The sequence below is a fragment of the Topomyia yanbarensis genome, chromosome 1 (genome assembly GCF_030247195.1).
Source record: "Topomyia yanbarensis strain Yona2022 chromosome 1, ASM3024719v1, whole genome shotgun sequence".
Classification (NCBI taxonomy): Eukaryota; Metazoa; Arthropoda; class Insecta; order Diptera; family Culicidae; genus Topomyia; species Topomyia yanbarensis.
This window is the reverse complement of record NC_080670.1, coordinates 15,616,544-15,644,155: the sequence shown is the minus strand read 5'-3', so window position 1 is coordinate 15,644,155 and position 27,612 is coordinate 15,616,544. Positions and strand designations below refer to the sequence as shown.

The following is a 27,612-nucleotide window of genomic DNA, read 5'->3' as shown; positions in this document are numbered from 1 at the left end:
CTTCTGTTAATGAGGGTCGAGCTTAGGCAGAATAACTATGAATCACCCGAGTTCACTATCATGTGTCCTGATAAAGGTAGACGTATCTATCTTTACCGTGACAACCGGCAAAAATTAAGCCACGCAAGATCACCACTGAGAACCTGTCGACGATTAGCATCAATCTAAATGATGATTGCTGCTGTTCATCTCTGTTTGCCTTTCGAATGCCGGGATAGATTTTTATTGTCTACTGTTCTTACTATTGTCACTGTTCTTACAGTCGTAGCGGGTTTGCTACATTGTGTAAGGTAATGGCTGTGTCTACAGCGGCTACCCACCGCTGCCGATGGATTCCCACCAGTTCCTTTTTCTTATTTCCTTTTTTATTTCGACTATGTTAGTCACATTTTCTTTTTTTTACATTTTAACGACATTCAATTAGCTAGAGATTACTGGGTTATTTTCTTCAATTTTCGGGAAGACAGCGAAACTCTATCTCGAACCATTAAAAAGTTAATTTCCTGATTTTAATGAAGTTAGAACCACCCTACCCACTATTTAAAATAATAGAAAAGTGTTGTAAAGTGCAATATTTTATGATGAAAACGAAACTATATTTTTTATTTTGTCCACCGTGAAAGTAATTTAAACATATTACAAAGGGCCAATTCATGAAAAACCAATTTTTTAATAAAACTTTTTCATTTTTCATTTTTTCCAACGAACATTTTCTTCTGACACATCATAACTCTAGCTTCTATCGTTCACAATATATAAGCACTTAATACATCAAAAATAGATTATTTTGACTAAATTTTACGAAATTTAAAAAAATATCGTAATTCGTTATTTTTTGCTCAATTATAACTCTAACCATGACCTTATTTATAGTTTTAAAAGAATTATCTTTTGTTTGCCCCAATGAGTCATATTGTTATCTAAAAAAACTATTTTTGGCGAAAAAGTGCTCATAACTTTTTAATGAAAAATTAGTCAGGCACCACATACCACGAACCAAATTGTTCGCCTAAAAACGATCTTAAAGTTGTCCGAAGGCTACTTCTGTTTTAAATCAATACCTCAAAAGATATTTGAATGAAACAGTTTTTCTAAGAAACACCCTAACCTTCGATTTTAAATTTGTTGTAAAATGAAAAGTATGACAGCTAGAGCTTACATGTCTTCAGCAAACTTTTCTAAAATTTGTCATTCTACAACTTCTCTGAAGGTCGTTTGGCTCTAGCTGGAATGATTGAAAAGTTAATGTTAGATATTGGTGAAATTAGAACTACCCTGACTGTTGTTTTGACAAATAGAAGGGCTTCACAAACTACGAAAATTTCTCCAAAGACTTAATGAGGCTAAGTTGTTTAGTTTTAGTGAAATTACAAAATTCCTGCCAAATTTGCATTCTGAACTACTGTGCAATGTCTTCTGGTGGACAAAAAAATAACTCTCATATTAACTAAACATGGCGGCATGACCGGGAACTCTAGTGCTAAGCGAGAACTCACTCTCTTCTAGCGCCTAAGCCGTGAAAATTAAGTATCAGGTTAACGATCCGCGCAATCATCTAAAAACACGCGAATATGCGAATGGACACACGGCTAACAAATCGAATTTATACACGCGAAGTGACATACACGCTATCACACACGAAATACAAACGAACATTTTATCGTACAAACGCTCAATTCCTTCGCGATAATACACACGATTGTGAGGTCCTTACACCCGCATATATCTGAACTGTACAATGGAAGTGACATTCAAAATCACGGCCCCTGAAATTAAGCAGTGTTTTAGTGGATGATATTTGCCTCTCGTCTGCGATTTTAGTGAGTGATTCTGACGGAGAGCCCCAGTAGGGCAACTTTTAAAAAAATAGTTTGAAATTTAAAAAAATTAATCATTTCGTAAATTATGCTTTGTTAAATTACGTGATGTGTAGAGTTACGTCACCGAAAAAAAATCATATTTGGTGCGTAAAAAATACCAAATTCTCCTACAAATTAAATAAAATTAAAGGCTTCGATAACAAGTTGTCGGAAAACCCTTTAAAATATCCCAATTGTTAAGCCCAAAAAACCCCTATAAACCCAACATCACTGTTGACCTTCTGTAAATAGAGCTGAAATCTCCAATCGATTTTGCCCCAACCATACCATAGTTAGCATAATGTAACTAAGACCGAAATCTACGAGATTGGCCCCAAAAATAGGCCTCTCCAATACGTAAACTATTGCTAACACCAAAACCATACACAAGCGTTCCCGAACGTTACACAACATTGAAAGCACTTATCACATTGTGGGTGGGTACAGGCCGCCGTTTCTTACGGACGGCAGCGCGGCGCGACGTGACGCGACAGCTGGAATCGATCTAGTCTGCTGTTGAGTAGAGTGATCCAACAGTAACTCACTCTCTGTTGTGTCTGTCACGCGCACTCGACTCGACCCGACACCCACCCGGCGGCATCAATTTCAATCGAAACATGTGCGCTTCACCGTGCGGCACTCAACCCTCAATTGGCTTGTTGCGCTACAACCGCTACTCTGCTCCCATGCTACATTTTCTGTATCGTGTATCACACATCTCCCACCATGCTGCGAATGCGGCTGACAGGCTGACTGCTGCTGGCGGTCTGGGCGGTGATGCACGGATGTTCGGAAGCATACATATCCCTGCATCGGAACGGCTTGCTGTGATCTTTGTGGAGCACTTTTATCCAGTTCGCTTCGAACTGGCATCGCAAGTGGTTGTTTCGGTTGGTCCCCTCTCTCGCGATCCGGTCTTATAGCCATACCGGTTGCCGTGTGGTGTGTTCTGTCTGTGTTGGTTGGTGTGCTCCTGCGTGTCCGATTCAATTTCGGCAGCTTATCGGGATCAGAGAGAGAGGAGTGCAAGGAATCGAGGAAATCCACGGTGTCCTCTAGTGACCTAAATAGTTGTTTTTTTGATGTGTTGCTGGCCTCGGATGTCATTGCAAGCACGATCAAGTCGAGTGACTTTCCCCGCCTGACCAGGCCCCCGGAAGTGTTTCTTTCAATTCTCTGTGTATCGTTTCGGCGCGGCGGAGCAGCACCGGAACCAGCAGCTTTTGCCGTGAGTGTGAAGAAACCGAAGAAGCCGCTAAAGCGAGTGCTGGTGTTCAATCAAACACACCGTGGATAATTGGTGGACGAGGAGAAGCGATGTTTTTATTCGGTTATGCGCGAGATCGGGTGTAACGACCGGTGATTAGTTCTGCGAAATTTGCTACCTAAAATTTGTGTGTGTGTGTGTGTGTTGAAACAGAAGAAGAAGAAAAAGAAGAAGGGCGAAGAAGGCAAATTGCTGTGCAAATTGAACCAGCGCGATCAGGTGTAGCGTTTTCTTGAGTGATCAGGCAGAGAGAATCGGTTTTGGAACGTTAGAAGAACAAAGAAGCTGCGTGGGGAAAAGGTAGACAGCCGATAAGAGAAACAAATTGAACAAGTAACCGATAGGATAATTTCAAAGTTGGTGAAAGGGAAGGCAGTGCTGGTGGTTTAGAGGTTTTTATTTGAAGAGGTAAGTATTTTCTGGGTTGTTGTTCACTAAGAAGGATTGTGTGAATATGCGGATGAGCAAAAAAGTTGTGGAGAAATAACTTTGTTGAGACATGGCTACCCTTCTGCTGCCTTTTAGTTTTCCGCCACACTCTGATTATAGCGAACTGAAGGAGTGAAAAAATTGTTGAATAACTTTAAGTTTGCCTTGGTGGCTTAATGGTACGTTGGTAAGTTTCAAGGCAAATGAAGAATAGTCTACAAGTAAATTTGAATAGTGTGACGGATTACTTTTCATAATGTTTAACCCGTGAAGTGTGAAAAAGAGGGTAGACTTTTACACGCAATGTGGCATGCGTGTAGTGTGTAGTGCAACAAAAACGCCATTAGATTAATTATGTTTTTGCAACTCTGGTATTTGCGTAAGGGGAAAACAAAAAGGCATTGATTTAAAATTGTGTTAAATTTATTCCGCTTATCACATTTTTTTTGTTTTAACTGTTAGAAAATCCGTACTAATACCTAAATGATTTATTCCGAGTTTCATTGGCTCACCATGAGCAATTAGAGATAATTGGAAATCGTTAATGGCTAGTCAACTTTCAGTTTAATGACACGCTGTCGGTGATGAAGAAGTAACGTGTCAAATGCTTTATTAACTGTTTCTAAGCAGAAAGAAAGTAGTCGCGAACGAAATATTATAGTAAAATGTACGATGAATTCTCACGAAGTTATCCAGTTTGAAATAACTTCCAAACCAATCATAGTGTCAAAAATCTGTACCAATTGCCGGTCGGTTTTTTTCGCTTTACAAATATGAATAAAAGATGGGCGGGTAATGCCAGAGACATCACCGGAGTGAAGTAGAACGCACCTTAGGCAGGTAATTCGAATGTAGCGATTTTTAATATTTTGCTAGGTTTAGGAGAGTTAAATAAACTCCGTTAAACTTAGTTTAATCATTTAACCGCTGTAAAGAAATGTACCGTTTTTGTCAATGTCCACCTTTTGTCAGTCTAACACCCATCAAGAGACTGTTAATAAACGAATCATAACTGTATCATTTAAGTAAGGCCTATTGGTATATACGAACAGAATGAAAAAAGATGACTTTTTCTTCTGTTTTCGAATGAATTTTCTTTTTCAGGGCTTCCAAATGAGAATCTAAAAAATAAGTTTGATATTTGTCATCGCAAAAGCTGCAGACAAAAAGGTGTATCTGTAAAAATATATAAATAACTGTTTTAAATAGAATAAATTAAAATAACTGCATTCGAATAAACAACCAAAAATATATCCTACTGCGTTAAACAAAGATGGCAGACGTTGCTCTAACCAACGGCTTCAAACGGGCAGGGTGATAATAGAAACATGGTGAAAATGGGATGGTTGACATTCTTTATGTGGTAGTCAGTATAACTAGTCAGTATAATACCCTAGAGAAGGAAACATACACGAGCCGACACGTTGGATAAGCAGATAAACTCCTGTTTTACTGTAACGGATGACTGCATGCCGAACAAAATTATCTCTTATAGAAAACCATATTTTAGTGTATTAATGGGTTATAGAGACCATTTTATGGTAATTTGATGGCGGTGAAATTTGGCGCGGACCATATGTATGGTCTTTTTGAGAAGATGTGTGCTGTTTGAGCTCATGAGAATTTGGCGAATAATTTGGGACAGTTTAGATAGTGATTATGCTTCTCTAACTGAACTAAGTAGCACAAATATGTTTATGCAAAATTTGTACGATTTGGTAGCAAAAGCTATCAGATATTACTTTCTGCACCGACAGTATTACGCATGCGTAGGCAAACTGATTCGTGCCAAACCTGCTCGAATTTAGCAACAGACTACATTCCACTAACGTGGCGGAAAAGTTTTTAAATTTCATTACCTAGAACTAGGCGAAAAACTTTCACCGATCAGTTTGGCCTCCTTCTTTCTCAAAGCAGTGGGACGTTTAATCGAGCACATTCGAGAGGGTAGCTTGAACAGATGTAACACGTTATCGGGGGTAGTCTACACAATATTTTTCTATAACATTGCGAAAGGTTTTCTGCAGAAACAATCTAGCTTACGTGTTTTTTCTAGATATTATAGGTGCCTTCAACAAAGTAACGTGCCTTTTATTAGTAGTAAATTGTCGTTAAGGGGGGGGGGGGGGGGGGTAAGGGTTTCACCTTAAAAAAAAATCAGTTCCTTTGTCAAATTTTTTCTAGAAAATGGCTGAAGCGAATTGATTGAAACTTTTGGACATTATACTATTTCAATAACATTCTGTAATTTTTTACAAGCGACTTTGTGATGAAGCTTTTTGTGGAACGTCTCTGGAAAAACACGATTGGCGGTGTTCACTGCCATTCAAAAACTACTTGACCGATTCATTTCAAATGTTGCATACACATTCTATATAAAAAATGCCTAACCCCTACGTTGAGTTTTTGAGATAATTTTTCAATTAAGGTTTTTTTACTAATAAAATGGCGGAATCGCTGTTTTTCAAGAATATTTTCGCCATTTTATGAGTAAAAAGCCCCCTTAATTGGAAAATTACCCCAAAAACTCAACGTAGGGGTTAGATATTTTTTACGTAGAATGTGTATGCAAAATTTGAAATAAATCGGTCAAGTAGTTTTTGAGAGTGAACACCGCAAATCGTGTTTTTCCAGAGACGTTCCACAGAAAGCTTCGTCACCGAGTCGCTTGTTGTTATTTTTGCATGAAAAAATTACAGAACATTATTTAAATGATGTAGTATAATGTACAAAACATTCGATCGATTCGCTTCACCCATCTTTCTAACAAAATGTGACAAAAAAGCTGATTTTTTTTACGCTGGAACCCTAACCCCCCCCCCCCCCCCCTTAAATGTCTAATCTATTGAAAACACGCAATGCTGGGCAACCGACAATTTTGGTCATAAATAACACTTCTCTTAAAGCATTTAGAATGCAATTAAGCTGTATATTAGCACTATTCGTATATGGCACGTGCTGCAGAAAACGTTTCAGACCATTGCTTGTATAGAAAGTTTCGAGTTCCGAAAAATTTTAAAATAACCGCGAAAAAAGACACGAAAGTTATACTAAAACGATGCCAAAGCCAAGGTCGCTCATCGGAAGAAAACATTGTCGAAATTGATGAAAAACAATAAAAAGATCGATATTTGACTATTTTTTCTTTTTTTCCTTCTGGCGGTGGTCAGCTATTTTCGTCTGCGTCCCTTATCACCTATTTAATAAGGCGATTCATCAACAGCGCTATCTTTGAAAATGAACTATCATGGTTATGCAACTAATTTCTCTGATCTTATTTCATTGCAAATAATCAAGTAGACTTTATTTTATGAATGAAATTACCCTACCGTCATTTTTCCCTCCCCTAGGTTGAGGGGTTTGACGGTATTGCAAACATCATCAGGCATATAGCGTGCATCAGTGCTACAGAACCTCTGACAGACAGTTGCTCTAAGATGGTTATTGAATTATGCCTCGATAGTGGTGCATCGAGGAGACCGAGAGGGCTTATGTTCTCTGTTTTTTCATACTCTGCACCTGCGCATACCAACGCTCAACCACTAGTCTGTGCGCGGTGACGTTGCCGACTGGCGGGCCGGCGTGGATTGACTTTTGCTGTGTTTGCAAACATTGTTCCACAATTTGATGGCGGTTTTGGTGGACGGGGCTCACAGTGGAAGTCATTGTGTGTCCATTTATCGGTCGACTTCGTCATCGTGAATAGTATAATTAAATTAATTTAATAATTAAATTAATTTAATATATACATAAGTAGAAACCTATTAGTTGTCGTTTTGTAATGATTGTAGTTTTTCGTACTAGTGTACAATTGTTATGTGCTAGTCATATGTCTATCTTTGTATGTGTTCGTATGAGTATTTATGACAGTTGGGTCAGGGTATGCAGAACTGGCATATGATAGAATCGTGGCTAATACTTCCGGTGTTCAATTTGTTCATTTGGTTCTATTAATTCGGGAAGGTCGGATTGGAAAAATTAAGGTACAATGAATTTACCGACGCACGTGAATCATCCATTCCCGGCCAGCATAGCATGATGAAAATCTAACAGAATGCTAATTGTAAACAACATGTGCTGCATTTAGGCTAGTTTAACTGTATGTTACATGTGTTTTTCTATTCTACTTCATTACTCTGTTGTCTTTTGTACATCTATTAGTTTGCTTTTCCATTACTGATGTATACCAAAATAGTATTGGTCAATTTATACACTTCTAATCAAGCTCTGTATCTTTTTTCTTTATTCGGCACGTTATGATTCCTTTTTTAGTATATCTCTACTATACGCTATCTACACTCATATAGATACAAACGCTCGTGGCCTTCGCGATAGCATAGATCTGGTCACGGGCGCGAGCATGTAGTTGCAATAGTCCACACATGCTTTCGTCCGCGATTTTGCCAACATGAAAACACCCCGGTAATTAAAGCACTTTTAAACTTCCAAATGCTGTCTCAAACAGTAACCCACCACTCGCGCGATCATAATACGGTCACGTCCGGAAGTCTTACTTTGGTCCTAGAAGTCTGGACTAATGCCTTCAGTTGAACCAATCAGAAAAGTGACGCTCATATTCACTAAACAACACGTTCCATGGTGACATGACCTGCAACTCTAGTGATATGGGGAAACGGACTCTCTTTTACCATCTGTACCATACACTAAAAATTAAGCATCAGATTCACGGTCCGCGCGCGATCATCCAGGAACACACGCGAATATGCGAAAGACACACGGTTATAAAATTGAGTTTATGTACGCGAAGTTACATACACGTTAGCAGATGCGACATACAAACGCACACGCGATTGATCACGTTGACGTACAAATGCTCGAGCCTTTCGCAATGATACACGCGATCTCGAAGTCTCTACGCCCGCACATATCTGAACCGTACAATGAATATCACATTCAGAATCACGGCCCGCTACAATTGGCCTTAAGCAGTGTTTTATTGGGCGCCATTGCATGTCTCGTCTGCAAATTGTAGTATGTGATTCTGACGGGGAGCCGTTCCGAGAACATAGCTCTACAGCTCCAGTAGGATAACTCTCTAAAAAACAAATTAGTTTGTCCTTTTTCGGGGTTGTGACAAAAACTGTGTAGGTTAATTTAGTACAATAAAATTGATTTACTAACGTTAAAACACTCTCATTTCTGTTTTTTCTTGACCTATTGAAACGGGTTTTCTATATTGAAAGGATATTCGTTAGTCACGTCAAAATAATAATGAACCTCATTCAAATTTATCACTTTTGCAAAAAAGTATCTTTTTATTCGAATGACATGATTTGCAAAAATTATTATAGAATTTATGAAAAATACTTTCTGTGATATAATCTGAAATAGATTTCATTGGCACCGACCCCTGTGCTTCGCCCGATCAATCGGTCATCGTTTTTGCATGCTTTACTACTGCTGTCAAAACAGCAAGATTACAAAGGTAAAATCACAGGATTGCCACCGAAACTCAACGACAACGATTTGGAATCAATTGTCTCGACCACCCACGGCGAATGGATGGAAATGCTTCCTAACTCCGAAGGACCTTTTTTCTTCGAAGTCAAAATAGTTAAACAAAGAAAGTCAGCGTACGGATTTAGTCTTTTAAGGTACTGCTGCTGGTTGGTCGGCTTACAATCACGTTCACTCGGCGGTAAATTGGGCTTCTATCAGGGCGGTGTTGTTCTTGGAAGATGAACAAATAATACGGAAAGTTGAAAGTTTTCTATTCCTGTTTGCCCAGCCGTTTCCCCGAAGAATTAAAAGTTAAACAGTCCTTTGAACAGTACAAAATTAAATATTTATGAATAATATGCAGCCCTTGGCTGCTCATTCCCTAAGAGATTAAAGCTTGATGGAGTGATATAATTTTAAATAGGACACAAGCATCACATTATTTCGAAACAAGACGTAAAGGTTGTTTTTCCGAACGAAAGATTTGAAGAAAAAATACAAAGGCATCAGAAGCCAAATTTCGAACTGATTGGATTGTGATTTATATACTTGCGCGTTCAAACCTTTCTATTCTATCGTCTTGAATTCGAATTGATTCCATTTTGCCAATAAATCAACCAACTCATTTAAATTAAATGCTAAAATATTTTTTTCATGTTAATTTATTGCCATTCCCCGCGAGATACCATTTCGACAGCGAAAACTGTTTCCTATGAAAGAAAAAATTTCATTCCCCAGACAGGCAAGGTCGGAATTTATTTAATGTTTTAGTTCCAGAATTTTCCTGGTTTAAATTGGCTTACCTATAGGGTGGCGGCGAGCAGGAATTTAAACTGACAGAGGGTTGTGATATATCAAAATAAAGGAAGCTTATCCAATTAAAAGTTCAGCCCCTCGCCGCCACTCTGAGGGCAACCTTATCCATTCGGTTCGAAGTGGTTTTGGTAAACTTGACTCTAAAACTGTTTGTCACTTTGTGACAGGAACCGTTGGTCATGTTTAAACGGGTTTTTTTATATATAATATAGTCTATCCCCTTTTCAAAGAGGGATCGGAAAACGCTTTGCTGCTAAACCTTGTCAAGATTCCGTTTTGTCTATGCTGGTCGCGTTTCGGATTACGATCGGCGAAACACTTGGACTCGATGTGAAATAGCATTCCGATGATACACCCAAAACTCAGCCGAAATACCTTTACGGTAATAATAAAAAAATGCTCTAATAGCAAGACGTTTCATGCTAAAACGGTCCCAACAAAAAATTCCCCAAACGGCAATACCAACACATTCAAATCTCTACTGCATCGCACTCATGTTTCACCAATTCTTATTCAATAAATATTAACGCGTCGAATTGTCTGGAAGTGTGCAGCACTTCGCTTGTCATTGTATTGCGCATCGAGCAAAGCGAACATAATGATGATAGAGACGAGTTTCGATTTTTTCTACGCGACACATTCCGTACACCGGCGTAAAATAACTATTGAAATCCATAAGAATCGCTTATGACTTTGCGCCACAAGTATCTCATATGAAAATCATAAGTTTGTCTTATGATTTGGCGAAGAAAATGGCCATCTAGCCACTTACGGATTTCATAAGATATGCTTATGAAATTCCTAGGACGTTCTTATGATCTTCATACAAGTATGCTTATATTAATCATCGTGTTCAAATATAAATTATAAAAGAGATTTCTTGTGAAGTTCATGAATGTTATGCGCCTGATATAATAAATAAGAAAACATTCTTTATTCATTTTTTCATGTCTTTTTTTAATTTTTAAAAATAACTATAATTACCATTATATTCACAAGTCTCCAATTGGAAAAAGATTACGTCCCTCCCGCAGGTTGATGGGATTGACGGTATTGTAAACATCATCAAGCCACAATATATTCAATAGAGTTATCTAAATATAAGGACCTTCGCTCTTTTTAGTTTTTATTTGCACCAAGTTCTACTACTAGAGGTGAATTAGTTCTCATGTTAATAATCCACCAAACATTATGACTACTGAGGATGTGATTTATATAAGAAGCCCGCTTCAAGATGTTGATTACAATACGCCTCGATAGTGGTGTGTCGGGGAGGCCGGGAGGGCTGATATGAGCCTTTTGTCTGTTCTATACCTTTCCTCTATTCACCAGCTCATAACCAACAATCAACCAGTAACAAATAGATAATTGAGAAAGGATGTGCTATGTGTGGTGATTGGCTATTCAAGTATTAGTAGTGTTTGAAGTACTAATGTATGTCTCATGTGATGATCATAACTTCAGCTGTATCTTGTACCTATCTAATCTATTACGTCTCTCATATATTGTCTTTTATTTCTTCTTTTCGAGTCCTATACTGCCATTCTACACCCGCCTTCAGCTGGGTCAACAAAGATGGTGATAGTGAACGTCTTAACACTCACACATTCTCAAACGCGGTCTCAGCGGGAACCTACAAAAATGCCATCGTGCACGCGATTACGAATCGGTCACGTCCGAAAGTCTATCCTTGATCCTAGAAGCCTAGGTCCATGCCTTCAGCTGGACCAATTAAGAAAATACGCCCTTACCTATTAGACAACACGTCTCATGGTGACATGACCGGGAACCCTATCGATATAAACGATCCCACTCTCTGCCAGAATTCAAACCGCGCACTGAAAATTTAATATTAGAATCACGGTTCGCGCAACCATTCAAGAACACACGTTACAAAATCACGTCAGCGCACAAACGTTAGAGCCCCTCGCGATTTTCCAAGCAACATACGAACTCGCAAACATGATTACACCCCGGTGATAAGGTGAAAATCTCAGCACTCATAAACTTACCAACACGATCTCAAGTGTCAACCTACAAACTCCCGCGCTCGCGCCATCATGAATCGGGATCGTCCGGAAGTATCTATCCTCGGTACAAACAATCTAGGTCCTTGTTAATTATTAAAAAAATAAAATTGAAAAATAACTACCATATCCACTAGACAAAACGTTCCATGGCGATATGACCGGAAACTCTAGTGATATGGGATAACTCTCTCCCTGTCAGAATGTGATCCGTACACCGAAAACTAAAGATCAGAATGACGGTCCGCGAATATATGAATTGCCGCAAGGTTTCAAAATCGAATTTATACACGCGAAGTCACATACACGAGAGCACACGCGACAAACACGTCAACATACGAACGCTTAAGCCCTTCGCGATCATCTACGCACACCTATGCCCGCGATCGCGTAAACTTGATAACACTGCGGCAATTGTGTGAACGTTTTAGTACTTACGACGTTACAAACGCGATCTCAAACGCCAACCCGCAAATGCGCGATCATGAATCGGTCACGTCCGGAAATCTTTAACCTTCATTCTAGCAATTTAGGTCCATACATTCAGTTGGACCAATCAAAAAAAAAATAAAGCTCATATCCACTAGACCACGCGTTCTACGACGACATGATTGGGAACTCTAATGATATGGAAGAACCCACTTCCTTCTGGAATCTGAACCGTTCACAAAAAATTAAGTATCAGATTCACGGTCCGCGCGCGATCATTCTAGAACACACGCGAATATGCGAAAGGCACACGGTTATGAAATAGAATTTATGCACGCGAAGTTACACGTTAGCACACGCGACATACAAATGCACACGCGATCGAGCACATTAACGTACAAATGTTCGAGCCCTTCGCGATGATACACGCGATTCCGAGTCCCTACGCCCGCACATGCCTGAAACGTACAATGAATATCACATTCAGAATCACGGCCCGCTACAATTGGCCTATTGCAGTGTTTTATTGGGCGACATTGCCTGTCTCGTCTGCAAATTGTAGTATGTGATTCTGACGGGGAGCCCTTCCGAGAACCTAGCTCTACAGCTCCAGTAGGACAACTCTCGAAAAAAAAAAAAAAAAGTCTCCAATTGGAAAAAGATTACGTATTAGGAAGCTAGATGTTTCCAGGTGGGCTCAGAATTGGCCAATAACCTACGGTAGAAACGTCTGTTATTGCACAACATTGAAGAGATACTGTAAAATATTAACAAAAAATGAGGCAATAATCATTTAACAAAAAAATACTTACATTTTTTTAAAGCAGAGCGCCATATCAAAACTAAATCTAACAATGTTTTCTTGACTTATGGCATTTTCACAATAATATTTTTATAATAATCTTAGGACACATGTATGAATTTTATAAGGCGAACTTATGAAATTCATATACATGCTTATGTAATGCATAAGCATCTAATGGAATCAAAATTGTACATGGCCATAAGTCGAAACTTATGAAATTCTTAAGTTCTTTTTCCTCGGGGTATTTGAAGATCGGCTCACACTCGGCTAGCTTCAAAGCACAGTCAGAAAAAAAAAATGACTCGGAATAGTGGTGGGGTGCTTCGGTCGGTGTTAAATTGAAATTTCTTTTCTATCACGGACGTTAACAGCAAGGTAGCGACTGCACAAAACATGAATAGTCCTTCCCGTCATGTATGGGAAGCAAGACCTATGGTTTGGATCCACGTATCCGAACCGAGCGTCCAGATCCAGACACTTGTCTGGATCTAAGCACCAGGTCTGGGTCCGGTTCAGGTTCGGACTTGGTAAGGGGAAAAGGGGATGGGCTAGATCCGGGTACTGGTCTGGTTCCGGGTACTGGTCTGGTTCCGGGTACTGGTCCAGATCCGGGCACTGGTTCGGAATTTCGGATCTGGGCACTGGTCTGGATCCGGGAGGTCCGGATTTGGGCACTGGTCCGAATCTGGCAGCTATGCCGGATCCGGAAACCGACTAAACTTTTTATTCCACTATCCAACCTACCCAGTAAAAAATCCGTAATTCTGGCTGGTTTCTGCCAATATTGGGCCAGATTCCAGCCTGAATTTGGTCAGAGATCCACCAGGATTCCGGTTGGTTTAGCTCGGTACTAATACTATCATAGCATACGACCGAATTATCCTACATCCGAACAGAGCCGAGGTTGACACATACTGAAAAAGTGTTTGATTGTGTGAAACGCATACATGAACACCAACCGAAATTAGTCATTCCACCGTTTACTACCCTTGCGGGAATATGAGTTTAATACCGCAATGCGCAATTGCGTGGTCTGTTACCGAAAAGACAATAGAATCTTACCCAAAAGTAATAGAAACATGCCCGTCGGATTTTGGGTGTATCTTTTAGTCGTTTTCCTTTTTATTGTGAAGAGCTTTAGTTTGATTAATTGAATTGATCAGCCCTGATTGCTTCGCAGCTGTGTTCATTGGTTGGAATCTTTTAACCAAGATGATTTGGTTTGCTTGGGGTGGTGCAGTTCTTTCATTTCCATTTACCAGAAACAGCTTCTCCCTTCCGACACTGTGGAGAAATCGTAAATAAATGAAAATGAAAGTACACCCGTTGAAATTCGTGCATTGTATACATATGGGTTTGTTTATTTTACTTAATGAAAATACGGTGACTGTCTTCAAGTTTGCTTCTTGAATGACAAGTTGTGCCATGGACTATTGTGATTCAGATTTGTGTCAGATCATTTTCGTAATCATATCGAAGTTTTTCATGTATTGTTTAATTTCGAAGGTTGTTTCCTTTTCGTTTACTATCCTTTTTCTATTGTTTATAGTAAGAAAAACTCGACCCGATCGACCCGAAAAACTCGAAATATAAACACAAGCTAAGCTATGAATCATTCAACGTTTCTCGACAAAGTTATGAATAGAGCGAAAAAGCCAACTGTCAAAATTCACTTTGAGGTTTAATTCCTCACAAACCGCCATTGTCCAAACACAATTTCTTACTACTTTTTCTATCAACAGATATGATTGACGACTAGTGGTTTCCCTCAAAGTGAATTTTGACAGTTGGTTGTTGTGCCCAAACCATGTTGAGATTTGTATGAAAAAAATCATTAATTCTTCATATTTGGTTATTTTAACCAACATATTCCTTCAGTGTAATTTCCCTTCGGGCCATAGCGCGCGCTCAGCGAGCTCTGGTTGTTTACGACATAACCTAAAATTCGTTTGTTTCATATCTTGTTGAGACTGTGATGGCTTCTGCGATTAATTCACGTTAAGTACCCCGCTTGACTTGATTGCTTCTTCTAATTAGGCGGTCGGTAATTCCAACTCAGTGAATTTTTAGCGCGACTAGGAAAACACATGGAGAGTAAGGTTACGCGCTGTCGATTAAAGTCAACAATTAACTGTTAGTGTGTTCAGCTGGGACTGACATTTGTGTTCTTTTCGTATGCTTATCCCACGGAACCCAGAAGCTAATTATTAGTTTTTTTATTCTAACGCGTCTTCAACTCCGCCCAGCTGGAATGGGCCGTCAGGTGGCAAATTCCCATCGAAATTGAATCTCATTTGATGGAGATTGAGACAGCTTCGAGTTAATGCTGCCGCTTGGGGCATCCCACATTAGCTTTTGCAACCGAAATAATCGTGACCATAGCTCACAAAATCATAACTTTAAATGGGTAAGTTTAAAAAGTGGGTGGTTTCTTTCCTGGTTCGATCAGATTACGTTTCCACGGAAACCGTCATAGGGTGTGGGGGCACCTACACCCACGATTGGATTAAAAAGAAGCACTTCCCGTCGACAATATAATGAACCATTAACAATAAACATTATTGCAAATGAGTGCGGAAAATGCGAGAAGAAGGGGATTGAAATCGTGGCTTCATCAGATAGCTGCAGCTAACGATGACTGTAAAGTGTGCTCTATTAGCAATCATTTAATTTGATCCGCTGGTAGTGTTTTGTTGATGTGATTATCATAATTATTCTTAGCAGACGCTGGATACGGAATGGTGTGTTTTCGCATATCTTGATGTATTTGCATATTTCTCTAATTTGATGTCTCTAGTAGGGATTCATTTCAAAAGCTGTAAGATTCGCCCATCTGATCGTTCGAACGTTACATTCGAATGTTTGGTACTATTGTCTAATTTACTATGACAATCAGTCTGATAATAATTAGAGATGTGAACAGATGCATTTACACCACTAACGTCTCCTTCGGGGAGTTTTTGACATTTGTGAATCGGTCCAACTAGCGAATCACGACTGTATTTGATTAACGAGTTTGCTGTCGGATTTTTCTGGCAGAGTAATGTGATTCATGTTCAAGATTTCAGGTTATTAGAAACAATTTTCGGCCGTAGATCAGAGTAGAATTAAATTTTAAAAATGAAATGAAAATATTACAATTTTAGGATTAAAATTTTTTAAAATTGCAAAAATTTTGAAAATTGTGGAATCACAATTTTAAATTTTTTAGGTTCTAAAATTTAAAAAAAAATCAAATTTTAGATCCTTGATATTTCAAAATTTTATGTTTTATGTTATGATGTGCTAAAATTCAAATTTTTTGATGATTTAAGAATTTATAAACCTTAAAATTAAAAAAAATAAAGATTTTAGGATTTGAAAATTTTAAAATTTTAAAACCTGAAAATTTGAAAATTTAAGAATTTTAAACTTTTGGAATTCTAAGATTTAAAAATTTTAAGATATAAATAGATTCAAAGATTTAAAAATCTTGAAATCTTAAATTTCAAAATTTTAAAACTTTAGAATTTTTAAATATTGAAATTTGGAATTTTGAAATTTCTTAGAATTTTGGAGATTTGGAAATTTAAAAATTAAAAATTATGAACATCGAAAAATTTTAAAATACAAGGATTTAAAAATTCTAAAATTTTAAAATATAAGTATTCAAAAATTTATGAATTAAATAATTTAAAGAGTTTAAAATTTAAAAATTTTGGACTCTTTAAATATAAAAATTCACAAATAAAAAAGTAATAAAAAGATTAAATATAAAAATAAGAAAATACTAAGAAAATGAAATATTAAAACATAAAAATTTTAAAATTTCAACGTTTGTAATGTAAAAATTTGAAACTTTAATCATTTGAAAATTAAAAAATCTAAAAATTTTAAAATTTGATATTTAAAAGCTGAAAAATGTAAAAATTTAAGAAATTAAATGCATAAAAGTTTAAAAAATTGAGAACCTAAAGTTTTTAAAATTTAAGTTAAGAAATTCAAAAATTTGGGGATTCAAAATTTATGGATTTGGCGATCTTAAAATTTAAAACTTTAGGTTTTTAAACATTTAAAAATTTAGGAATTTTAAAATGTATAAGATTTAAGAATATAATAATATTAAAATAATAAAATATAAAATTATAAAAAATTGTTAAATTGTTATTAAAAGATTAATTAAAATATAAAATAATCACAATATCAAAATATAAAAACAAAAATGTGAAAATAGAAATATATAAAAATGCTTGAAGCTTTGGAATTTTAATTTTTTTGAGATTTATAAGTTTGAAATTCCAAAATTTTAAAAATTACAGGCAAATTTCTTTTTTTGAAATTTTGAAAATGAAAATTAAAATTAAAGATTTAAAAATAAGAAATATGTGATGGATCAAAAAATTTAGAAATTTCAGAAATTAAAAATTTAAAGATTTAAAATTTTTAAAACTTAAAGATTTAAAGTTGGGAAAATTTTGAGCATTTAAAAATTTAGAAATTTAAGAACTTCAAATATAAAAAAATTAAAATATTTTCATTTAAGAACTTTGAGATATTAAAATTGCAAAATTTTGAAAACCTAAAACTTTATAGTTTAAAAACATTAAAATTATTATTATTATTTAAAAATTTAAAAACCTAATAATTTAAAAATTTGAAATTTAAAAACGTAAAAATGTAAAAATTGATGAAATTAAACACATAAAAATAAAAAATTTGAGAGTTCAAAGTTCTTAAATTTAAGTTAAGAAATTCGAAAATTTGAAATTTACGGATTTAGCGATCCAAAAATTTAAAAGTTTTAAGAATTTTAAAATAATAAAATATAAAAGTATAAAGATATAAAATTATAAAAATATGAATATAGGGGAACACGGGGAGACTTGACCAGGTTTTCAGCTAAAACTGCGTAAATCTCTAAAAAAAGCCTTCAATCCCCCAAAAATCATTCAGATATAATGCACAAAGTTATTGCGCGTCTTCATGATTTTTTGCAGAATTTTTAATTTATTTTTTGAAAAGTTACAAAAGTTTTTCTGTGATCGTTTTTTCTGGTCAAGTCTCCCCATTGCGGGGAGACTTGGCCAAGGCGTGGGGAGACTTGACCAAGAGAATTTTGAAAAATCATAACAAAAAATAATGACATAAAACATACTGTAATTACTTTTTTCCCTATTGTCGAGATCCTTAGGTAGCAGTAAAAAATATAAAAGAGTTGCATTTGATAAATTTAGATTTTTTTTAAATGCATTTCTTTTTAAGGATTAACTGTACTGTTTGCATTGCATGTTCACACGTCACGAAATCAATCCTACTATTGCTAACTTTGCTTACAAATTTTAAAATATAAAGACTTATGTTTGGGGTGGGATTTTTTTTATGGCGTGATTAACATTAACAGTAGATACCAAAGCATAATAAATGTTAGGAATTTTGTATTTTTCTTCAGCTGATCGCCACTTGGTCAAGTCTCCCCATAAAATCTTGGTCAAGTCTCCCCAACATTAGTTATTGCGTTCAATTTCATACGAATTCTAGTAATAACTATTCCAATGTTCCAGTTTATGTAAGATCATTTCACTGCTTCACAAGGATTAAGATGGTATATTAGTCCTTTAATAGTAATTAGTAGTCGAGTAGATATGTCCATACAAAGTTTGATAAAAAATTACATCATTTAATGCAAATTTATTAATCACGTAATATTTTCTGCAAGGAAAGGATTTTTTACTCCAAACTTTCAAAATTACCTTAAGGGATCGAAACAAGTATAAAAATATTTTTGAAAAAAAAATTAAGAATCAAATAGAAGACGCCATAGCCGAAAATAGAATTTTGCGCTTGGTCAAGTCTCCCCATGTTCCCCTATTAAAATATTAAAATAAAAAAATTAACTATCAAAATATGAAAACAAAAATATGAAAATATAAAATTATAGTAACGCAAAAATATAAAGATATGAGAATTTAGAAATGTTAAATTGTAAAAATAAAAATATTAAAAAATATAAAAATCCTAAAATTTGTGAATTTTTGAAATATTAGAAATTTTACGATTTATAAATTTGAAATTTTAAAGATTTGAAAATTTACAGGTAATTTTTTTTTTTAAAGTTTTGGACTTTTGAAAATGAAAATTAAAAATTAAGATTTAAAAATAAGAATTTAAGAATCAAAAAATTTTAAAATTTGGAAATTTCAGGAATTAAAAATTTAAGGATTTTAAAATTTGAAAACTTAAAGATTCGAATTTTTTGAAATTTTGGGCATTTGAAAATTTAGAACCTTAAAAAAAATTAAAATATAAAAAAAATCTAAAACATTTTCATTTTAGAACGAGGTTATAAAATTTCAAAATTTTGAGAACCTAGAAATTTATAGTTTTAAAAACATTAAAATTTGAATATTATAATTTAAAAATCTAAAAGCCCAAAAATTTAAAGAATTGAAATTTAAAAACTGTAAAAACTGATGAAATTAGATACATAAAAATTCAGAAAATTGAGAGCTTAGTGTTTTAAAAATTGAAGTTAAGAAATTCAAAGAATTGAGGATTTAGAATTTACGAATTCAGCGATCTAAAAATTTAAGGATTTAAACATTTAAAAATTTGGGAATATAAAAATTTTAAAGTTCTAAGAATATAACAATATTAGAATAATAAAATATAAAAGTATAAAGATATAAAAATATTAAAATATACTCCAATACAAATATAAAAATAAAAAATTATGAAAATATTGAAAAATTTAAAATATTAAAATATAAAAAAAATTAAAATATGGAAATATCAAAATATAAAAACAAAATATAAACATATAAATATGTAAAAATGCAAACATATAAATACAAAGATATGAAAATTTAAAAATATTAAATAGTGAAAATAAAAAAAATGAAAATCTTAAAATTTGGGAATTTTAAAGTATTAGAAATTTTTCGGTTTATAAATTTGAAATTTAAAAAAAAATTAAAATTTTGGAATTTTGAAAATGCAAATTAAAAATTAAGATTTTAGGAATTGAAAATGTAAAGATTTGAAAATTTAAAAAATTAAAGATGCAATTTTTTTTAAATTTTCAACTTTTGAAAATGTAGAAACTTAAAAATTTTAAATATAAAAAATATAGTTTAAAAACATTAAAATTTCAAAAAGCCATAATTTAAAAATTTAAAGTCCTGAAAATTTTAGAAATTTGGAGATCCTAAAATTTAAGAATTTAAATATTTAAAGTGATTCATAGTTATGTTGCGTAAGCTCGACCTCTGCCAACAGAAGACAAACGACTAGTCTGTATAGTTTAAAGCCTGTTTCTAATGACCCTGCCACTTCTAGTTTTCCGATCTATATACTTCACATCCTTGCTTTCACTTGAGCACTATGGCTCTAAATTTTCATAACTTCCCCTACCCAGTACTTTCTAGCTAATTGAATGTCGCTAAAATGCAAAAATAATAATAATAAATATTTAAAAGATTTTAAGCTAAAAGTTTAAAAAAATGAGGATATAAAAATTTATTTTCGAAAATGTGACAAGTTTAATAGTAAAAAACTGATTGATTATTGGTGATTGTAGTAACCAGATTGAAATGTTTTATTAAAAAATATAAAAAAAAAATGTTCTTGAGTTCCAGGTTCAAAGATCCTTGAGTTCCAAGATCAAAAAATTTTGTTGTCCAGGCTTCAAGATCCTCAAGAATTCTTGAATTTCAGCATCGCAGATTCTAGAATTTCAGCACCAAGAATCGTTGAGTTCTGTGATCAACGATCCTCGAAGATACTTGAGTTCCAGATCAACAAAGTGGATAAACTGACAAAATCTAAACTATTTATCGATTCGTAAAGTTAATTTCATAATCTGCGTCATGCGGTACTGACTATGTACAAAACCATTATCCGAAAAGAATCATATGTTTCGCAAAACAAGTTGAAATGTAGTTACATTTTATACAGCATCCCAGCATATACAGACAATAAAACTTTTGAAGCAAAGCTATGTGACCTTGAACCTCGTACTAATGCTAGTCTTATCAAACAGCACATGCCAAAATACAGAGAAGTGGGTACCGTTGCGGAAGATACTCGGAGGAACTTCTGTCCAGGTCTTCGCAACGTTTTTCGTGTGTTAAGAGTGCGTCCAACAAAACCTATCCCCTCCTACCTGACCATTCAATGCGGATCACAAGCTGTTACCTAAGCTGACCAACTCTGACGAAAAAATCTGTACACCATACCGCAACGAAGCGTAATCGTTCACCACGCTCAGGCAAACAGATCGCAAAGCGTACGGATTTTTTCGTCAGAGTTGGTCAGCTTAGTGTTACCTATACTCAGCGAACATTGGTCAGGTACGCAAGGCAGATTCCTACGTGCCAGTTCTGTGATCAGCCGCTACACCACGGAAATCCCATCTGTTACGACCAAAACCGGTTGTATGCTAAATTATAACCGGTTGCTAAACCAACAACTGCGCACCGGGCAATAAGAAACACTAAATCAATAACGATCGTGCCCAGTACCAGTAAACCAACTGCCATAAACAAAAGCGAAGTAACAACAGTTACGTCAAATGCCTCAAAACCAACAACTAACATCACCAATAAAGCAACAAATGCCGATGAAAACGGATTTACAAGAGCGACCCGTAAGAACAAGAAACAAATTGGAAATTTCGACCATGAACAGCACGAAAGAAATACTGATGACAACATTACAGTGACCGACAGCGCAAGTCGCAGAAGACAACGCAGCTAATGCATCACCGCCAAGCAAAAAAGGTTCTCAACACGCAGCAGCAAGCTTCGTCAACAAGATTCTATGTATATGCAGTAACTTTAACTGTCATTCTTGAAACTGTCTAAATTAGGGTGGAAGGGTAAAACATGAACAAATTTCATGCTGTAAAGAAATCGCTTTTGCAAGTTTATGCCAAGTAATTAAACACCCAGTGACAGTTTCTTTCGTTTATACGTATTGCATAGAAATTTATCCAAATACCCATCGAAACACTAACGCCACCATACAAGCAATTCCATACATTCGTTAGACGTCTGTTCGGTGTAATTTTCTTTTGAAAACAAGAACAATGATATGCATTACATTCGTTGCAAAGCTTCATCCCAATCGAAGATCGAATTTCATTTGATTTAATAAACCATGGTTACCATGTTGGTTGCTGCAGTTAGTTTAGTACACGAGATGTAGGACGACATCATTGAATTATTTACCAATAATAGCCGTAAGCACAAAGCCGTACCAACAGTTTTTAAGCCGGACTAACTTTTAAACCGGACTAAAATATTTGGCTAAGCTTTAATCAAACGATGCTGTCATTTATATGGCTGCGTTCTGATCTGCGTTACACGTCAATGTTAAAAAAACAACAAATTCAAGTTAAAGAAAATGTGTAAATTAGACAACATGGTGAATTGTTTTTCTTTCCGATATTTTCGTGCAGTAATATAGCTTTTCTTCGTCAAATGTCTCGTTCTATAGCTTTTGAGTACAATTTTTGTCAACTTGTAGCCGATATGTTTCTGAACTTAGAACTTTAACGTGTTGGATAGTTGAAAGTTGGCCGATGATGTACAGCGCTTTGTAGTGACATAATATTAAATGCACAAAAGAAAATAAATTGGTATACATATGCATGTTTTTATTCAGTTTGAATAGGCGCTCGTCGAGTTAGAGGTGGTGGTTGTAATTGGTGCCATGATAGTTATTTCTCGACAAACATATGATTACGGGTTAAAAGCCAACTGTCAAAATTCTCTTTGAAAGGAAATTCCGGACAAACTGTTACTGGATAAACACAGTTCATAGCAGTTACACACTTAAAATCTATTACCTACCAGCAGGTAATTTAATTTGCTGTCCTTATTTCACGGCCGGAAAACAAGTGAGAGGGAATGATTTTTTTACTCAAAATTAATGGGACGAAGTTTAGTCGGCTTTGGGGAATATCTCATTATTTTGGGGTAAATTTGGACTCCCTCTCTTTCATTGTTCGTTGGAGGAAGTAGGATTCGCAGATTTAAGATTACCTACTGCTAGGAAATGCAAGTTTTCTGTGTAATGCGGATAAATATACACGGTAAAAAAACTTTACCTATTGTATTCAAATTGCCCATTTTCGGAAATTATTCGAGCTGTCAAAAATGGGTATTTTTGCCACTGACAATGAGTGCTTTTTATCCATTTCACAACTACTCGATGAAAAATCATTAAGAATTATTTTAGGCGAGTTAACCTGCAAACTAAGGTTCGTAGCGGAACCTGCAAATTATCGCCCTGCATCTGAATCCGTGGCGGAAACGGAACATTTCGGCAACGCTCATAAAACAACGGCGTTTAGACTACTGAGGATGTTGCAAATATGCGCCAGTTCGGCATTTTTAGAGCAGCCAAAAGATCCAGCCGTCAAAAATATATCCAGTTGGCGATTTTATTTTGTTAAGTAGTTAAAGAGACAATAATGTTAAATGAATGTTAATTTTTGTTTTTTTTTTTAAATTTGGAAATAATTCTATTGGCAATATTTTTCATTCTGGCGCGATTTTCATGAATGAATATTTTTACGCATTTTGTTGTAACAATTCTACGAAAAATAATGGTTAAACATACCCAGGTTGACGTACAAGATCTGTATTCATTTATGGGTATGGACTCTTTACCCAGTTAATGGGTTATTCCACTTTTATTGAAAATGCATTAATTAGTACTTTATTTTATCAGTGTAGTTCGTCAGTGATTGTCTTTCCTACCTGATAAACTGGCTTATTTATTGCCATCTTTATTGCGAGCAAAGGGAGCCATATTTATCCAGAAGAAAACCGAAGAGAGGATTGAAAATAACGAAATGTATGCAAGAGAAGCACGACAATTTTTTGCATATTTTTGTCTTCTTCCGGTAACATGATGCTGCCATTTGCATTGCTGCGTTCTGGTCAGCAATACACGGCAATGTTAAAAAACTGTACAGTGAAGTTAATTTAAAATTCACTGTTTATGCCATTTATTAGTCTATGTATTTATGTTTTTAAAACGATTTTGAAATTCTCGATTTAGCTTAAGGGGTTACACCACTGTAGAGCACGAAAACATAGCCTTATTTCGAGAATTTTTTTATTGCTCAATAAAAAGGTCAATCGACAGATTGTTGAATGGGATTTATAACATAAGTATTGAATCAAACAAAATATTTTTTTCGAGCAATTTCATCACAAGATGGCGGCTCTGCAGCTTTTTTTACCTTATGCGCGTTTTTTAAAAGGTATTCACGGCCGTGATGTTTAACCTAGTGCCAAAAACTAGTTTTTCTGATTCCTTATGTCAATAGCGACGTACGTAGGATATTTTCGATATTTTAATTTTATGTCGATAATAAAACGTCGAAAATGTCATAAATCTAACTAATAATGCTAACCATGCATATGGAAGACCTACTTTGCTGAAAATGAAGTAATCCAAATTATCAGCACGATTACCCAATCAAGCCTGAAATACCAAAAGTTCAGAAATTGAATTAATAAAAATTACAATTAGTTACTTCCTATAGTCTGCGATCTGTCTGATAATGAATTGACCATTATAAATTTACAAAATGAATCTGATACTGGATGTAGACAGTGAATCTTCACGATCTCGACGAAATCCGGTGTAAATCATATCTCAAAATTTCTTGGACCAATCGTTTTGAATTTTGCACAGTTTTTCTTCTTCGCATCATTGCCCAGGCTACAACAGCTTTTTGCAAACTGCTTAATGTTATTATTTTACAATAACATGTTAATCGTGGTTTTAGCAATAATCGGACTTTGATTTTAAAGTGCTACGAAAAAATCGAAAATCAACCAAAAAATAAAAGCCTTAGTTACTTGTGAAATGCTGCGAAAAACAACTGTGCAAATGTCTCAACGTTTGGTCCTAAGAGAAGACATGACAATAGAAAGGGGCGTTTTTGTTCCGTCAGAATGTTCCAGCTCCTGATTGGTTGATTCTGACTTTTTGCACCGTACGCAATGTTACTGCAGGGATAGCTAAATGATGTTTGGCAGTGTTGCTATATTTATAGAAAAATTATGTAATTACTTTTGACAAATAATATTATTATCGTTAAAAGAGTAAAAATGAATAAATGAATCTAAAATTTGTCAGAAAATGGTTTCATCAAACCTTACTAAACATCCATGACATTGAAAAACGGTGCCCTTTATTAATATGATGGATTCAAGATACAAAATATTGCAGGCATAAAATAAATTAACAACAATCCATTTTCATTTTAAAAAATAGCAACACTGTTTGGAAGATTTCGGCAGGGTGGAAATCTACGAAAAGAAGAATGTCGAATGAAAAACAAGATTGTCACGTCTTGTCTTAGGTTTGGTCCAGTAGATTTTGAGTTATAGTGTATACCGCAAAACAAGTTTTCGATGTGGCGCCTGACTGAAAAGACAAACAATCTTTGTATCGAAAATACCGATAATATTTTACACAACCTTCCTTAAGTTCCGACACGATGTAGGCGATTTTTCCGTTTTCAACTTTTTGCTGTTCTATCATTAAGAATTAAACCAAAATTTGTACTTCAGCGGAAATGCAAATCGTTCAAGATATACTAGAAAAGTATAAATTACGAAACAATATAAGCAAGCTCCGTTAACATTTAAATAACGATCAAAATGTGAATATTTGTAGCAGCTTGTTTGCCGTCATATTTAAAAGTGTTACTTAGGCTATATGGCATGGCTTAATTTCCATTTTTTAATTCAATCTTAGTTTTGAGCTCCTTCGAAAGCAGTAAAAATATAAATAAACTTCCACTTGCTTATTGTGTTTCTTGTGAGAAGATATAACTAGAAAAGGGTACAAATTGTGATTATATATTCTTTTCTTTTACTCTTGTTAATATAACTAAAAAAATGTGAGCAAATTAAACTTCACTCATTTTGATAGCCATAGGTAAACTAACAGTTGAAAACAATTTTCATCTTTGAATCCAATTATAAAATGTTGTTCGACGGTTTGTTTCAAAATTATTCGACTTCTGCTAACCTGCAATATTACTCTTCGATGTGGCGTTTTGAAATGAGCGTGTAGCACCTTCTAGATATAGGACGATAAAGAATATTAAAAAAAATGCATTTACAATTCTATTACACCTGTTTTTCGTACGTGATAAAACTTGCTTACTTGCCCTCATATGGTTTGTGTGCAACATGGGTCATGATAATGCAAATGAAGGTCAAAAAGTTGATTCAAATTATTGAGATGTATGCAAGAGGAACATGGCGGCCTTTTACACTGTTTTCGTTTGGTTTCAGGATGCAGCCATTTCTGCAATGAAAGGTACTAACGTCTTAGGCCGGACTAAACTCAGGCCTAAAATCAAAGATAGTACCGTGTGGCGGTACCAACTAATTTCAAGCTTACCGCTATAAGAGAATCTTAAACGAACCTATAGGGAATCCTTTAGCTTTATATCTTAACGAGAAAAGCAAATGTTCTCGATTGAACTCGATTGAGTATTGAATATGTATGTTGATTCTTCAGTTATACCAACTTACTAAGGCTTCGTAATGTGGGAAACATGCGTTGTGTGCAGTCATTGCTACCCTCCCTATACGGCAGGAGTCTCTACCATCACAAGAGCCCAGTTCACTGGAAATGATTCGAATGTTGAAAACTCACTGATGCACGAAAAATTAAGGAGCATAATCTAACCTGACTGAAGCGAAGTAAAGTCACCTGGTCTCTGAACATACCCATCTTCTCATCGTACGAAACGTTCCTGGCAGAGGCTGGCTAGAAAAAAAAACTCACAATGATAACGATTTTGCCATCACATGACATGCCAAGTGGAGCAAACGAATCTCAAAGCTGCACATGTATACATGGGTTGCACTGATACGGGCGTTAGATGGAAGTTGGCTTTTCGTCGTAGGAAAAGTTCTAACTAATTAAATATCAACCGGAAATCGTTTTAGGTTGCTAATTACACTGTACCTAAACACACATTCCATGATAAATTGTAATTAATTGTATGTAATTAATTTTCAAACATTCTTTTACAACGAACATCCGCAGGTGCTCGACTTCCGATGTCGGAGCCAAAATAAACTGTGATAAAATGTTGTTTTTTATCTCTACCCGAAGTTTCTCTTGATGGAATCGACTCCCCATCAAGGGGGTTACATCCCGGCAGATGGAAAAAGTTTCAATTGAATTTGTCGACAGTGGGAGGCCGGTGACAGATGCTTTATAGGAATTAACGAGTCTGGGGTAAAACCGCAGGTTGTGAGGCACTGAGCGGAAACGGTTATGTTTTTTATCTGTGGAATTATCTTCGAGGGAATGGTTGGTGGTACGATGCCAGAACACGGACGGTGGAAAGAAAATATCGGGAAAAAAAAGTTACCATAGTTATTTGAGAAGCGGAAATGGTTGTTTTTCGTGTAAAAGTATAATATATCTATGCGGAGCTAACGGAAATCACTGATTGACAATAGAGTGAAACGATTCTGGGAATGGTTTCGGGAA

The 27,612-nt window shown here is 35.3% G+C and overlaps 1 protein-coding gene across 1 annotated transcript in view; it reads left to right on the top strand.

The window, feature by feature from the left end:
- The first annotated feature begins 2,652 nt into the window (after nucleotides 1-2,652).
- The window catches only part of LOC131676968 (G-protein coupled receptor 83-like), a 101,040-nt gene continuing 76,080 nt past the window's right edge, over nucleotides 2,653-27,612 (top strand). Inside the window, exon 1 of the mRNA XM_058956423.1 lies at nucleotides 2,653-3,534. The gene's annotated coding sequence lies outside the window, so the exon portion shown is untranslated. The remainder of the gene's footprint in view (nucleotides 3,535-27,612) is intronic.